Source organism: Geotrypetes seraphini, chromosome 2, assembly GCF_902459505.1.
Source record: "Geotrypetes seraphini chromosome 2, aGeoSer1.1, whole genome shotgun sequence".
Classification (NCBI taxonomy): Eukaryota; Metazoa; Chordata; class Amphibia; order Gymnophiona; family Dermophiidae; genus Geotrypetes; species Geotrypetes seraphini.
Genome location: NC_047085.1, coordinates 234,001,104 through 234,016,450, shown reverse-complemented (window position 1 = coordinate 234,016,450; position 15,347 = coordinate 234,001,104). Strand labels below are relative to the sequence as shown.

The 15,347-nt window shown below is 47.3% G+C and overlaps 1 protein-coding gene across 2 annotated transcripts in view; it reads left to right on the top strand.

Annotated features, from left to right (window-relative positions):
- LOC117355991 (phospholipase-B 81-like) overlaps positions 1–15,347 on the top strand; it is a 197,677-nt gene that overhangs the window by 62,815 nt on the left and 119,515 nt on the right. The gene's annotated exons all lie outside the window — the stretch shown is intronic.

Below are 15,347 nucleotides of genomic sequence, written 5' to 3'. Positions count from 1 at the left end.
AAAGCTGTGATTATTGTTAATATAGCTTTTTATAGCCTAACCGCTCCTTACCTAGCCCACCTAACAAGACTCCACTCAGGATTTTGTAGACTTCAATCATATCTCCCCTTAGCCATCTCTTTTCCAAGCTGAAGAGCCCTAACAGTTTTAGTCTTTCCTCATACGAGAGGAGTTCCATCCCCTTTATCATCTGGTCACTCTTCTTTGAACCTTTTCTAGCACCACTATATCTTTCTTGAGATAAGGAGACTAGAATTGAATGCAGTACTCCAGACGAGGTTGCACCATGGAGCAATACAGAGGCGTTATAACATTCTTAGTCTTGTTAAATATCCCCTTTTTAATAATTCCTAGCATCCTGTTTGCTTTTTTGGGCGCAACCACACATTGAGCGGAAGGTTTCATCGTATTGTCTACGATGACACCCAGATCCTTTTCATGGGCGCTAATCCCTAAGGTAGACCCTAGCATCCGGTCACTGATTCAGGTTATTCTTTCCAATGTGCATCACTTTGCATTTGTTCACATTAAATTTTATCTGCCATTTGGATGCCCAGTCTTCCAATTTCCTAAGGTCCGCCTGCAATTTTTCACAATCCGTATGTGTTTTAACAACTTTGCAAATTTAAATCCGCAAATTTAATCACCTCACTCATCATTCCAATTTCCAGATCATTTATAAATGAGTTAAATAGCACCGGTTCTAGTACAGAACCCTGCAGCATTCCACTGTCTACTCTCCTCCATTGAGAAAAATGATCATTTAACCCTACCCTCTGTTTTCTATCCGATAACCAATTCCTAATCCACAACTGAAGTTTGCCACCTATCCCATGACACTTTAATTTTCTCGTGAGGAACTTTATGAATAGCTTTCTGAAAATCTAGATATACTATATCAACCAGCTCGCCTTTATCCACATGTTTATTCTCACCTTCAAAGAAGTCAAACAAATTTGTGAGGCAAGATCTCCCTAAGCTGAACCCATGCTGACTCCGTCTCATTAAATCATGTTTGTCTACATCAGGGGTGCCCAACACATCGATCGCGATCGACAGGTCGCTCGCTCAGGCGACCCTAGTCGATCACAGAGCGGGTTCCCTTCTTCCCTTCTCTTTTTTCCCCTCCTGACTGGCCTGCTCCTGAATTCTGCTGCTGCCTCCGCTGCTCAACATTTAAAAAAAAACAAAAAACCGGCTTGGAGAATTTATGCTCTGGGGGCTAACGTGTGCTTGTACCGGCTTCCCTTCTCTTCCCTCTGAAACCGGAAGTTATGTCCGGGGGGGGGGGAGAGAAGGGAAGCCGGCACGCACATGTTAGAGCCCCATTCGCAGGCTGCGGGAGACGGGTCAGTGAAGCTTGCGATTTGTTCTTCTTGCTGCCAGGTCCTGCCTACTTTCTGTTTCCTCAAAGGCAGGACCCCGCAGCATTTCTTCCCAAAAGGTCGATCTTGGGCCGATCAGCCTTCCTCTCCCCGAAGTCAATTCTGCCGTCGGAGAGGAAGTTCTGGCCAGCGGAACTTCCTCTCCGACGGCAAAATTGACGTCGGGGAGAGGAATGCTGGTGGGCCCGAAGCAAGGAGAGCTTGGCCAGTGGCGGGCGGCTTTGGGGGCCTGTTATCCGATGGCAGCAGCAGTGGCAGTGGCTTGGGAGAGGGCAGGGAGGGAGAAAGAGGGCAGGCAGGGAGACAGAAGGAAAGAAGAGAAACAGAAAAAAAGAAAGGGGGCATGAAGAGAGAAAGAAAGAGAGGGCAGGGAGAGAAGAAGAAAATGTTGGGGGGGAATGAGGTCAGGAGGAGAGGAAGCATACAGGCTAAAAGAAGGGAAGAAAGATTGGATGCACAGTCAGAAGAAGAAAGTGCAACCAGAGACTCATGAAATCACCAGAGAAGGTAGGAAAAATGATTTTATTTTAAATTTAGTGATCAAAATGTGTCTGAATTTATATCTGCTGTCTATATTTTACAATATGGTCCCCTTTTACTAAATCGCAATGGCGGTTTTTAGCGCAGGGAGCCTATGAGCGTCGAAAGCAGTGCTGGGCATTCAGCGCAGCTCCCTGCGCTAAAAACTGCTATCGTGGTTTAGTAAAAAGGAAGGGGGTGGGTATTTGTCTATTTTTGTATGGTTGTTACTCTCAGGTGACCTGCTTTGACCTCTGAAAAACCCCCGGAATAGGAATGATAATTAACAATTCTATGCGTACAGTGTGCGTTGTGTTTTTTTAAAATTTTATTGTTGGTAGATCATTTTGACTTGGTCATTTTAAAAGTAGCTCACAAGCCCAAAAAGTGTGGGCACCCCTGGTCTACATGTTCCACAATTTTATTTTTTATAATTGTTTCTACCATTTTGCCCAGTACTGAAGTGAGGCTTACTGGTTTGTAATTTCCCAGATCACCCCTGGAGCCCTTTTTAAAAATCGGCATAACATTGGCCACCCTTCAATCTTCAGGTACTACAGACGATTTTAGTGACAGGTTACAGATCACTAACAGCAGATCAGCAATTTCATGTTTGAGTTCTTTTAGTACCCTGGGATGTATACCATCTGGTCCTGTCGATTTATCACTTTTTTTAACTTGTCGATTTAGCTCAGTGGGGAGTAGAGTTATGGATTGGAGTTATGGATTGAAGGCTCTTGAGATGGGCATAGGGAGGGAGGTAGTTGTGGTGGTAGATTTGGCAGGCGGGTGGGGGGATGGCGTAGAGGAAAAGGAGAGACAGTTTAAAAGGAGCAGTTCCCTAATTGCTGTGTTTCATTGTTTCTAAATTTGTCTTTGCAGCACAAATTGAAACAGCTTCTTTCATACAAATATATTGAGCCATTTTTTTAGGGGGCGGGATCTTATTGCTCTAGAATGTCTAGTCCGGCCCATTTTTGAACTCTGTACCTTTTCACTATTTTCTACCATGTCAAGTGTGATATCGATGCCATTACATTTTCAGAGTTATTTTGCCCTATGGCAGACTCCAGTCCAGACCTTCCTGGAGCCCTGCACACATGAATTCAAAACAGCATAGACACTTTTGGAAGGTATAAGAAAAAGCTTTCATTTACACACTCTTTTGAGCTCATAGGCTTAGGGGAAGTATTTTCTCTATTCAAATAAGCAGTCCCAGCCAGACCCATGAACATATTCCACAATTCTCAGAATGTTGGGCTTACCTCAGCCAGCCAAGTATCAACAGTCTCACAATGTCAGCACCTTCCAACAGTCCTTTCCAGAATTAACTTTCCAGGGTTACCCTTAACACACAGCTAGGGAGCTCTCCTGGAGAGGCTTTTATCAGCCTCTAGATTTGGAGGACCTCTCTCCAATGATACTCCTCTGTGGCAGATAAACACCTCCCTGCTGAACCCCACCCCCTGACTCAGCAGGGTTACCTTGTTAAGGTAGCCCAGCACTGAGCCACTTTTTTGCCCATTCTTCCAGTCTCGTTAGGTCCCTTTGCAGGTCTTCACAGTCTTCCGTGCTTCTAACCCTGCTGCAGAGTTTGGGGTCATCAGCAAATTTGATAACCTCACATTTCATCCATGTCTCCAGGTCATTAATAAATATATTGAACAGGAGCAGTCCCAGCACCGACCCCTGTGGAACCCCGCTCGTGACCCATTGCCAGTCTGAGTAATGGCCCTTTACTCCAACCTTCTGTTTCCTGCTTGCCAGCCAGTGTCTGATCCATTGGTGGATATCCTCTTGCACCCCGTGGCTCCACAGCTTTTTAAGTAGCCGTTTGTGAGGTACCTTGTCGAAAGCTTTTTGGAAGTCAAGGTAAATGATGTCTATGGATTCCCCCTTATCCATCTGGCTGTTTATTCCCTCAAAGAAGTACAGTAAGTTTGTGAGGCACAACCTTCCCTTGTAGAAGCCGTGCTGGCTTGCCTTTAGTTGTCCCTTGTTTTCTATGTGTTCGCAGATTTTGTCCTTAACCAGTGCCTCCATCATCTTTCCTGGAACCAAGGTCAAGCTCACCGGCCTGTAGTTTCCCGGGTCACCCCTTGATCCCTTCTTAAAGATGGGCGTGACATTTGCTATTTTCCAGTCCTCTGGGATCTCCCCAGTTTTTAAGGATAGGTTACATATTTGGCGAAGTGTTTACGCTATTTCGTTTCTCAGCTCTTTTAGTACCCTCAGGTGGATGCCGTCTGGACCTGGTGATTTGTCGCTCTTCAGTCTGTCTATCTGTCGAAGGACATCCTCTTGGCTTACCTCTAGTTGGACCAGCTTTTCATCATGGACTCCGTTTATGATCTCCTCGGGTTCTGGGATATTGGATGTGTCCTGTCTCGTGAAGACGAGAAGAACTTGTTTAATCTGTCAGCTATCTCTTTTTCCTCCTTTACCACTCCCTTCCTGTCTCCATCGTCCAATGATCCCACTTCCTCCCTGGCTGGTTGTTTCCCTTCACATACCTGAAGAATGGTTTAAAGTTTCTTGCTTCCCCCGCCAGTCTTTCCTCTTATTCTCTTTTCGCTTTCCTGACCACTCGGTGACAGTCTTTTTGGTGCCTTTTGTGCTCCTTCTGGTTGTCTTTTGTTTGGTCCTTTTTCCATTTTCTGAAAGATGTTTTCTTGTCACTTATCGCCTTTTTCACTGCATTTGTTATCCACGCCGGGTTTTTTTTGTTCAATTCTTTTTGCACCCTTTCCTAAACCTGGGGACGCACAGGTTTTGTGCTTCGTGCACCGTGCCCTTGAGTAGGGCCCAGGCTTCCTCTACAGTCTCCATTTTCCCTAAGCTGTTGCTGAGCTTCTTCCCCACCATTTTCCTCATGGCCTCGTAATTTCCTTTTCTGAAATTGAGTGCTGTCGTTGTGGTTCTTTTCACCTTTGCTGTTCCTATTTTTAGCTTGTACTGGATCATGTTGTGATCACTGTTTCCTAGTGGTGCTAGTATGTACAAAACTAGTACTACCACCTCCTTTGCGGGTATGATTCCGCTTTTGCATACCTGCCTCAATTCAACCTCCAGGTCCTGGTCGTTTGCTTCCAGTTGTCCTGGTGGGCGATAGTACAGTCCCAATTTTATGTCTGCTCCATTTTCTCCTGGTAGCTTAACCCATAGTGATTCGAAGCCGTCCGCCCTTGCTGTTGTTTCCATCCTGGTTGAAGGAATGGAGTCCTTTTATATATAGCGCTATTCCTCCACCCTTCTTGTGTGTCCTGTCCCTCCTATAGAGTTTGTACCCGGTAGGACCACATCCATTTGTTGTCTTCGGACCACCACGTTTCTGTGATTCCAATTATGTCTAGGTCCTCTTTACTGGCTATAATCTCTAGCTCTCCCATTTTGGTTCTTAGGCTCCTAGCATTAGTGTATAGGCAATTTAAGTCCAGGTTATTTACCTTCTCTGTTGGTTTTCCTCGTGGTTTGGTGCTCCTGCCGACCTCCTCATGGGCTGCCAGTCCCTGAACCTCATTCCGTTAATCCGCCTCCTGTGGTGTGTCTGTTTCGTCCTCATCCCCCTCCTGTGGAGTGTCTATCTCATCCTCAGTCTGATTCCCCATTTTTGGATGTCCCTCTGGCTCCGGCTGTGTCCTCCTTTTCCGCTCCTGCCGACCTCCTCATGGGCTGCCAGTCCCCGAACCTCGTTCCATTCATCCTCCTCCTGAGGTGTGTCTGTTTCGTCCTCATCCCCCTCCTGTGGAGTGTCTTCTTAGGCTCCTAGCATTAGTGTATAGGCAATTTAAGTCCAGGTTATTTACCTTCTCCGTTGGTTTTCCTCGTGGTTTGGTGCTCCTGCCGACCTCCTCATGGGCTGCCAGTCCCTGAACCTCATTCCGTTCATCCGCCTCCTGTGGTGTGTCTGTTTTGTCCTCATCCCCCTCCTGTGGAGTGTCTATCTCATCCTCAGTCTGATTCCCCATTTTTGGATGTCCCTCTGGCTCCGGCTGTGTCCTCCTTTTCCGCTCCTGCCGACCTCCTCATGGGCTGCCAGTCCCCGAACCTCGTTCCATTCATCCTCCTCCTGAGGTGTGTCTGTTTCGTCCTCATCCCCCTCCTGTGGAGTGTCTATCTCGTCCTCAGTCTGATTCCCCATTTTTGGATGTCCCTCTGGTTCCGGCTATTTCCTCTTTTTCCCGCTCTTTAGTTTCATTAGTTCCTTGGGCCCCTGCATTGTGTCTTTGGGTTTTTTTTCCAAAAAATGTCCACTCAGTCTCGAGCCCTCTATCGCCTTTTCCTTGTTCAGTATCCTTGTTGATACTCTAGTCCAGTGATTCCCAACCCTGTCCTGGAGGAACACCAGGCCAATCGGGTTTTCAGGCTAGCCCTAATGAATATGCATGAGAGAGATTTGCATATGATGGAAGTGATAGGCATGCAAATTTGCTTCATGCATATTCATTAGGGCTAGCCTGAAAACCCAATTGGCCTGGTGTTCCTCCAGGACAGGGTTGGGAACCACTGCTCTAGTCCGATGTGTCGATGTCAGATCGACTATCAGCTTTCCCCTTGTCCTCAGTTTAAAGCCATGTCTATGCCGGTCTGGATGTTGCTTGCCAGCATCCTTGTCCCAGCCGTGCTCAGGTGCAGTCCGTCCCTCCTGTAGAGCTTGTTTTTCCCCAGGAAGGTTGTCCAGTTCCATACAAAGTGGAAACCCTCCTCTTCGCACCATCTCCTCAGCCAACCGTTTATTGCTTGCAGCTCGGTCTGCCTCCTTGCATCCGCCCTTGGTACTGGCAGGATCTCTGAGAAGGCTACCTTCCTTGTCCTTAGCTTCAGTTTCCTCCCCAAGATCTTAAGCTGCTCAGTCAGCGTAGTCCTGTTGTAGTTCCTTCTGCTGACATCGTTGGTTCCAATGTGGATTATCACTGCTGGCTCCTCCGTCTCAGCTCCTTCCATGATTCTCTCGATTCTGTCAGAGATGTCCTTTGTCCTCGCCCCTGGGAGACAAGTCACTAGCCGGTCCTCTCTGCCTCCTGCTATCCTGACTGTCCACCTCTCTCAGGATTGAGTCTCCCATTACGATTGCAGATTTTCCTTTTCTAGGCTTCCTCTTTGTTCTCAGGTCCATATCAGTGACTCGATCCTCCAAACCATCCTCTTGGTTCTGATGGGTTTCCGCCTTCTCTGCCCGCTCAGTTCCTCCGCAAGGTCCTTCCCCTCTGGTGTCTGGTGGGTTCTGTCCTCCATCTGTTGGTTCCCTTCTGAATTGTTGGTGATCCTGTGCCTCTACCATCTTGCAGGCCTCCTCGATGAATCTCTCGAGCTCTCTAACCTGCTCGTTGATGTGGCTCTCTCTGGTGGTATCCTCAGTTGCCTCAATTGCCCACTTTTCTCTACGGTGCGGAGTCCCTCCAGCTCCTGGACCTTAACCTGCAGTCTCCAGACCTCCTTCAGGCTATCCAATTCCTAACATCGACCACATATGTACGCCTGCCTCCCGGAGGGGAGGTAGTCATACATATGACACTCGATGCAGTATACTGGGAAGCTTCCCTGGGTTTCTGCTGCCTCCATTTCTCTTTTCTCGAACCTAAAGTTCGTCGGTGTGTTGGAGTGTGCCCGGCATGCAGCTAACTGAAAAAGTAGAGAGAGAAGAGAAGAAAAAGAAAAAGTACCTGTGTGCTTTTTTTTTTTTTTTATTGTAGTTTGAATTTGTTAGAACGCCGCCGTGGTCAGCCTCGTGCTCCGGCTTCCTGCCTTTTAAAGGGGAGCCCGGGCGCCGAGGCGACCTCTGACATGGTGGGGTGGGCGGAGCTTTCTCTTGCCGCTACCCTGATCATGCTTCCGCCCCTCCTCGCTGCCCCTCTGTTTTTCCTCTCAGACACGGCTTCCTCCCCTCTGCCTCCTGATCCTGTTTGCTCTCTTTCTAGTTTGAGCTGCTGGGTGGCCTGGTCTCCTGGCTCCTTCTCGAGGCTCCTTCGCAAAGGCGGCTCTCGCTAAGGCGAGCGCCTTTGCCGGTCGCCGAACGGCTGTGCGCCGTTGGCTCCCCTCCTTTTAAGGGGAAGTCCGGGCACTGATGACGCTGGTAATGCGGTGCGGGTGGGCGGAGCTTACTCTCGCTACCCGCTCCTCGCCACCACCAGTCCCTGCTTCCTCCTGCCTCCTCCGGGCTCTACTCCCACTAGCGATGACTCCCTTCGCTCCACAGCTACCTCTCCTTCTGCCTCAGCCGCCGCTTGCTCTTGCCTCCTCCACGCGGCTTCTGTGACCCTCGCGCCGCGGCTCCTTCCTGATAAGGGGGAGTCCGGGCGCTGATGAAGCTGGTGATGCAGTGCGGGTGGGCGGAGCTTACTCTCGCTACCCGCTCCTCGCCACCACCAGTCCCTGCTTCCTTTTGCCTCCGGGCTGTACTCCCACTGGCAACAACTCCCTTCGCCCCACAGCTACCTCTCCTGCCTCAGCCGCTGCCTGCTTTTGCCTCCTCCATGTGGCTTCTGTGACCCTCGTGCCGCAGCTCCTTTCTGATAAGGGGGAATCCTGGCGCTGATGACACTGGTGACGCGGTGCGGGTGGGCGCTTATTCTCGCTACCCGCTCCTCGCCACCACCAGTCCCTGCTTCCTCCTGCCTCCGGGCTCTACTCCCACTGGCAATGACTCCCTTCGCCCCACAGCTACCTCTCCTTCTGCCTCAGCCACCGCCTGCTCTTGCCTCCACGCGGCTTCTGTGACCCTCGCGCCGCGGCTCCTTCCTGATAAGGGGGAGTCCGGGCACTGATGACGCTGGTGACACGGTGCGGGTGGGCGGAGCTTACTCTCGCTACCCGCTCCTCGCCACCACCAGTCCCTGCTTCCTTTTGCCTCCGGGCTGTACTCCCACTGGCAACAACTCCCTTCGCCCCACAGCTACCTCTCCTGCCTCAGCCGCTGCCTGCTTTTGCCTCCTCCATGTGGCTTCTGTGACCCTCGTGCCGCAGCTCCTTTCTGATAAGGGGGAATCCTGGCGCTGATGACACTGGTGACGCGGTGCGGGTGGGCGCTTATTCTCGCTACCCGCTCCTCGCCACCACCAGTCCCTGCTTCCTTCTGCCTCCTCCGGGCTCTACTCCCACTGGCAACGACTCCCTTCACCCCACAGCTACCTCTCCTGCCTCAGCCGCCGCCTGCTCTTGCCTCCTCCACGCGGCTTCTGATAAAGGACCGGATGTTCTAGCCCCTCCACCTTTTGACTCAGTACTGCCCCTAAACCAGTTTGTGAGGCATCCGTCTGTAACACAAATGGACGTTGGAAATTCACTGATGCCAACACTGGTTCAGAGCACAGACAGGTCTTGAGATCCTCCAATGCCTTCCTACCCTCGGGGTCCCAACGCAATTTGTCAGGCCTATTCTTTTTAAGCATCTCCGTCAGTGAGGCAGCACAGGTGGCAAAATGGGGAATAAATCGTTGATAGTACCCCACCAACCCTAAGAATCCCCGTAATTGCTTCTTGGACTCTGGTTCTGGGTTTTCCCGAATACACTGGATTTTACCAAGGGCTTCACCCCCCCTCCTACCAAGTATCCCAGATACTTGACCTCTTTTTTTTCCCACACAGCATTTCTTGGGGTTGATTGTTAGACCTGCTTCCCTTAATGCTTGTAAGACCGCTCGTACTTGCTCTATGTGCTGATCCCAGGTTTGTGAATGAATGACGACATCATCCAAATAGGCGGAAGCATACTCCTGATGTCCCCTTAGCACTTGATCCATCAGGCGTTGACGTGAAGCGGCAGCGCCATGAAAGCCAAAGGGCATCTTAGTTTCAAGTTTCAAGTTTAATTTGCATTTGATGAATCGCTTATAACAATATCTAAGCGATGTACAATTAAAAACCATCAGAATGTGGCAATACATATAATTTGAATAAGTTAAACAACTGACAGACAAATTGGACAGACAAGAGTAAGCGGGAAGGCAGGGGAAAGTTACAATTTCGTTGCTTGTTAAAATTTTTACATAAAAAGGAAAACACATTGGGTAATAATGGGGTGAGGTAAAATAAAATGTTTTAAATGTACAAAGATATTAAATATAAAAAAAAGAGAGAAAATAAAAAACCTTAAAATATTGCATTTTAAGAATCAAATGCATCTTGAAATAGATATGTTTTTAAAATTTTCTTGAAAGAGACAAGGTCTTTTTCACTTTTAATAAAATTTGGAAGAGAGTTCCACAGTGTAGGGGCCATCACAGAGAACATATCATTACGTCTTGTACCTATAATTCTCAACGAGGGGACTGATAACAATTGTGATGAGGATGATCTTAGAGAGCGAGAAGAAGTATACGGGACAATCATTTTTTATATAAATTGGGGTTCATTAAAGATCAATGTCTTATATACCAGAAATATAATTTTGAAGGTAATTCGATGAGATATGGGGAGCCAATGTGATTTAATAAGTAAGGGGGTAACATGGTCGAACTTTCTTGCTTTGTGAATTAGTTTAACTGATGTGTTTTGGATAATTTGGAGTCGTCTCTTTTCTTTCTGGGTTATATTGATAAGCAGAGAATTGCAATAATCTAATTTTGAGATAATTAAAGAATGAACTAAAATATTGATTGATTTGGAATCTAAAAAAGTCGAAATTGAACGAAGAAGTCGTAATCTGTAAAAGCATGATTTAACTATTTCACTAATGTGGCTATGAAATGAAAGTTCTGCATCAATTATTACACCAAGGATTTTCAGTTGAGAAACTGATTCTATAGGAGTATTATCGAGTGCGAATGGTATTTTTAAAGTTATATCTCCTTTCCAAGTGAAAAGCATTGTTTTTGTTTTTTGAGTATTTAGAGCTAGTTTGTTATTGTTTAGCCAGTTTTTTATTAGTTCTAATTTGTCATTGATAATTTTTATTTCTTCTGTGTTTTCTGGGTTGAGAGGGTGCATGAGTTGAATATCATCAGCGTATGAAAAGGCTGTAAAACCTAATGACTGTGAGATAGTAATAAGCGGGGATAGAAAAATATTAAATAAAAGAGGAGATAGTATTGATCCTTGTGGAACACCATAAGATGAGGAGAAGTTAGCAGAAAAGGCATCATTAAATTTAACTCTCGAAGTACGATTTGATAAAAAAGAGGTTAACCATTTTAGGATTTGGCCTTCTATGCCTAATGATTGCAGACGATTAAGTAGGAGCTCATGATCAATTGTGTCGAATGCAGCAGACAGGTCCAGAGAAAAGAGAGCTACAGATTTGTGGTGATCAATAAAGTAGTGTATGTTTGTTACGAGGCCAATCATTGAATGTTCCGTACTGTGGTGTTTTCGAAAACCGGTTTGATTGGGATGTAATGCGTTCGAGGATTCGATGAATTCTGAAAGCTGTTCAAAAACTAATTTTTCAGAGTTTCATTAAGAATGGTAGATTGGAGATGGGGCGGTAATTGGATGCATCGTCATGACTTGATTTGAAATTTTTTATTATTGGTATGAATTGGAACATCTCTTCCACCAATTCCTGAACCAAAATCCTCTTCTCTTCGGACAACCGATAAGGTTTAACCCTCACTACCTGCCCTGGAAGAGTCTGGATATCATAGCTTATCAGAGTAGTACTACCAGGGATAGGAGAGAAAACATCCCCAAACACTTCCAGTAAACCTCCTACTCCTTTCTTCTGGGAAGGGGTAAGTTCCTCCACCATATTGATCTGCTCCGTCAGATTAAATTCTCTTATCTGAGGTCCGAATTCATCTTCCTCACAACTTTGAGATAAGGTCTGATGCTCCCTCCAAGGCTTAAGAAGGTTCACATGGTAAATTTGTTCTCTCCCTTTAGCATCTTTGTGACCTTATAATCTACCTCATTCACTTGTTGTTCAACAGCCTTTTCTATGACTGACAGAGAGTCTTGGTCAGACTGGGAAGTCGTTGGGCCTAAAGATATGCCCTTCTCTAGAGGAACATCAGAAGAACCAAAACTCTTTGTCCCTCTGCGTGTAGGTAGCAACTGCTTCCATTCCTCCAACTTTGGTTGCCAGATTCATTCGCAGATTAGCTGCGCAATGCGGTCCCCTTTCTTAATCTGGTACTCTGTCTCTGTGCTATTTATTAGCAAAACGGAAACGTTTCCCTGAAAATCAGGATCAATCACCCCAGCACCTACGTCCAGGGCATGTTGTGAAGCTAGCCCCGAACGCGAGGCCACTCTAAGATAAGACCCCGGTGGCGGAGATACTTGAATATCAGTGGGGACCAATGTTCTTCCCCCATTCTGCACTACCACATCTATAGCTGCATAGATATCGCATCCCGCTGCCTTATCATAGGCCTGTGTCGGTGCATGGGCATTTTCAGATAAAGGGGCCCAGCGAATTGTAGGACACCAACGAGAATAAGCCCTTTCCTCTTGCCGAGGAAAACAGTTATTGGACCTATTTCTCCGGTGCCTCCAATTCAAACCCTCTTTGGCCATAAGAGCATAGCTATATCCTCCTTCTTTACCCTGGCCTCTAAGGGATTTCTTTTCCTGGATGCCCTCCCCAAGGCCTGCCCAATCCCGCCCTAAAATAAGGGAAGCAGGGGCCTTAGGAATCACTGTTACACCCAGGTACCTCACATCCCCCTTAAACCTTATAGGGATCCTATATTGAGGATAAGTGTTCTTGCCCCCATGGACACAAACGATAGGGACCTTCTCTGAACTCTTGGTAAAGGAGCCAGTTTGTTTTACTCGGTCCCAACAAGGTCGGGACATAACCAACTGCTCCGCCCCTGTATCTAACAGGGCTTTAACCCTATAGCCATTTATCTGAATCACTATCTCATAGGGCTTTGTAGAGTTTTTACTCCCTTCCCGAGAAGTAGTAAGTGACAGCTTAACTCTACACTGCTTCTGCAGGTATCCGGGTTTACCACACCTAAAACAGGTTTTTTCTCAGGTGCCCCTGAGTCTTGCGCTTTCCTCGTGGGCTCAAGAATATTCTCTTGGGACTTATGGTAGCCCCCGTCTGAGTCATTGGCCCCCTACAGGCAAAGGTACCTCCTTGAGTGCTCCCTTCAAGTCCTGATGAAGAGGAGTCAATGTAAGCTTCAGCTAGCTCTATAACTTGTCCTAGCGGACGACTTCCCTGTCTCTGGATCCAGGCTCTGAGGTTCTTCGGCAGAGCCTCCAAAAACTGCTCTAGTAGTATTTCAGCAAACATAGCCTGGGGATCTGAGAGACAGGGTTGTAGCCACCGTTCCACTAGCTTCCTAAGCCTATGAAGTAGTGCTTTGGGCCTCTCTTTGTCCCTCAACTGGGTACCCATGAACTCTTGACGGTAGTGTTCCCTCGTATACCCTAAGTAGTCCAGGATATGGTTTTTAATGGCCCGGTAGTTATTAACTAACCCAGGGCTGAGAGTCTGATATGCCGCCAACGCTGCTCCAGCGAGACACGGGATCAGCCTCGTCGCCCATTGTTGTTCCGGCCAGCCAGCCGCTACCGCCATTCGTTCAAATGCCATCAAAAAATCATCTGGAGCATTGGTAGATCCCATCTTACAAAGCTGCATGTTAGTAAAATAGTTCAGCTCTACCGGAGCTCGTGCTGGTGCTGGTACTCCTGCACTGGAACCTCCAGACACTGTCCCTTGGAGAAACTGAATGAAAGTCCTGGTCTGGTCCCCCATGGCTTGTACCAGCTCCTCGTGTCTCCTTCCGGCCTCCACCTGGCTCGCCCGCCAGAGATCCTGATTCGCCTGGAGCACGACCTTTAAGTCCTCCGTCTGTTTCTGTCTTTCTGTCGCCAACAAGGTGAACAGCTGCTGCAAATCCATGATGCCACCTAGAAAGCAAACAAAAACAACGGAACCCAAGTGCAGTTGTTTTTTTTTTTTCCTTTTTCGCACCCCCAAAGAGCTAGTCCCAGCTCCTGCCTCTCAGCCGTGCTATCAACCCCAGAATCCTCAATCAGCTGTCCCTAGGGTACTCTTACCAGACAGACTGATGAGTCTTAGTGTTTAGGATTGACAACAGGCTTGGCACTTCTGGAACACTGCTGGGCTCCCTCCGGATCTGCTTCTGGGTTCCGCTTCCAAGGCTTCTGGCAGGCACAATCTCAAGCAGAGTTCTCCCAAGGTCAGCAACAGTCCACAGATGAAGAGCCACACAAAAAAAATGCAAAAACAACACACAGCGTCAAGCACTGCACTTAATCAATTTCAGTTCCTGGTTTGATGTCCCTTGCAACAGCCTCTACTGTTAGGCAGTAAAATAAAAAATCCCAACACTGGTACCACTTTTGTAACCAGCAGCCTCAAGGCAATGGGTTTTGGGCCACCGGTACAAGAAAAACCTCTTGCGAGCCGCTGCGGGTAGCACAAGGAAAAATAATAAAGCTTTTAGATTAAGGACAACACTGCACCAGGTAAATTTTTCTTCAAAATAAACTTGCACTTTATTCCTCAAAGTAAAAATAAACGGAAAGCTTGTCAGGATGATTCAGCTTATAAACTCAGTGTTCAAATGGCAAACTGAATAAGTCACTAGTCTCTGTGGGTGTATCACAATAAAAATAGTCCCAAAACATCCAACAGGAATCTTCTCCCAACATTTACATTAGTTCACAGTTCAAAAGCATGTGTAACAAAAGAAAGAAAAACTCAAAACAAACAAACTTCAGGATTGCACCAATTCAGCACAAGTCAGTGCAATTACACCTGCTTCCTCAATAACGGCATGCTGGGCAGTGTGCTCCGTGTGGTATTCTGCCAAAATAGGCCCTCTATCCCACCACATGAACACGGGGCAAACCCACTGTCTGTGCCTAAAAACAGTTCACTTTCCCCCACCAGGGAAAATAAACTTCCAACAAGGGAAAAAAACAAACAACCAGTATCAAAAATACAGTTCTTGCACAGTTCAAAAGAAAACTTCTTTACTCTTCAGCTGGCTTAGAAATATCCAGCACTTGCAAGCAATTAGAAAAACAAACTTTCAGTACTCACTACAACAGAGTCAGTCACTTGGCTTTCATACAGCATACCTCCATAAGTTGGGCTTCACTAGGCAAATCAGCATTTGTCTCAGGGTTTACTTCCAGCTCCATGTCATCTGGTTCTTCCAGCAAACCAGGAGGCATGTCTTCACCAGCCTCTATTAACTCCATGGCCTCTGGAATTGGGCTGACATTCAGAGCTCTCAGCCCTGAGTGCTGTGGCCTGTCCTGCCTGAGTTCCTGCTGCTTCTGATTCTCAAGTAGCTTGGCTCTCAAGGATAGCAGTCTGCAGCCCCGCCCCAAACCCTCAGGTGGAGATGATTTCCGGTCAGTCACCCTAGGCTTCAGTGGGGGATGGGAATCCTGCTCTCCCGCTCCCTCTACAGGACAAAGAAGGTAAGTCATCAATTGACTGAAATTGTGCTTTAGAAGGGGAAATTTGAGTGGAGCCTGGAATGGACTTGTGCACTGCTCTAGGGACAC